The 1,448-nt window shown below is 41.7% G+C and overlaps 1 protein-coding gene across 1 annotated transcript in view; it reads left to right on the forward strand.

Moving 5' to 3' along the window:
• SLC2A13 (solute carrier family 2 (facilitated glucose transporter), member 13) overlaps window positions 1-1,448 on the forward strand; it is a 163,852-nt gene that overhangs the window by 117,184 nt on the left and 45,220 nt on the right. The gene's annotated exons all lie outside the window — the stretch shown is intronic.

A 1,448-nucleotide genomic window follows, 5' to 3' on the forward strand; every position in this document is an offset into this window, starting at 1 on the left:
TTTAGTGGGCATGGTGGTGTTGGGTTGATGTTTGGACTCGATGATCTTAGAGGTCTCTTCCAACCTTAATGATTCTATGATTCTATGATTCTAAGTAAATAAGAGTTTCATAGTAGGTGTCAGCAGGCCAAGACTTGACATTTATTGTTATTTTCCTACCCTTAAGAAGAAAAAGAAAGGTGTATTGGGAAATCAGAGACTGTTTGGATGATTTTGGTGACTGGAACAGTGCAGTTAGCAATTTAATTTAGAGAGCCTTAAGAAGTGAGGACGCATTACCTTTAGCGTTTTAATTCAGATGATGTCTATCCTTCATGAATCTTTGTCTCTCCAAGTTTAGCACCCTTGTTGGGATCTCAGAGTGTGCAGCTCTTTCAGATGAAATGAGCCTGGATGAGGCGTTGCAGTTGCTAACGGGTAGGCAGACCATGGAGCCAGGCTCAAAACCCACGTGTATGTAGATACGCGGTCCTCAGTACCAACAGTTTCACTCTGGAGGTCCTCTCCTGCTGCACCACGAGTTGGTTGTATAGGCATGGCCTCAAATGACTGTACTGGTGGGGAAGGGGAGCTGAGGAAGGGAGCTGAGGGGATCTAATTACCTTGTCTTAGCCAATGGGCGAGGCAGTAACATCCAGCCATAGGCACAATCATTTATGGCTGGTAGTGTCTTAAATGGCTCAAGCACTTTTGCAAGTAGCCAGCTGAGCATATTGTCCGTCATGGATTATTGATTTGAAAAAAAAGTGGTTTATGCTTAGAATAGAAAAATGTGGACCACTAAAATTTCTGAAGATAACACGTCTGGGCACTAAGACAACAAGGGGACATTTAAAGCAAGCTGCATTTTGAGCCGGGGTGAGGGGGAAGTGAGCTTTGACATTTTTGATGGTTATTCCTTTGTGAAAGCCTATAGGCTGCAAGGTATTTGAGGGCTTGAACATTCAGTATTTCAGTCAGCACAGATTAATAGAACAAGATGAAAAGTACTTCTGCAGCATGAACAAAACTACTCGTGTTTTCTTGAAGGTTTATTTAGCTCTCTGTGAGAACACAGGCACAATATCTGTGTTCATTTGATCTCTGTGAAAAGTGGTAGATGGCTTCCTTTTTTTTTTCCTTTTTCATTTTGCTCAGTTGATTTATTTATGAGTTACTGTTTGTGTGGAATGGTTGATTCGTTCTAGAGAGAAGTGGAAACTTCTGTCAAATGCTCCTGTTGGGTGTTGATTCATGTCCCTGCAATGTGGTGCTAAGGCATTTCAAAGCAATTGTATTCTCATTAAGACAAAAGTAATACGATAGAGAAGGTCTCGGGCGCTTCAGTGGCAGTGAAATAAAACTGCAAAACCTAAAACCAGGAGGTCGCAAGTGTCGCTTGCAATGTGTTGGATGCCATAGATTAGTTCTGTATGACCTTTAGCAGGAGTGAAAACGTATTAGATTTT

The sequence above is a fragment of the Pygoscelis adeliae genome, unplaced genomic scaffold (genome assembly GCF_000699105.1).
Source record: "Pygoscelis adeliae isolate BGI_AS28 unplaced genomic scaffold, ASM69910v1 Scaffold315, whole genome shotgun sequence".
In the NCBI taxonomy this organism is placed as follows: Eukaryota; Metazoa; Chordata; class Aves; order Sphenisciformes; family Spheniscidae; genus Pygoscelis; species Pygoscelis adeliae.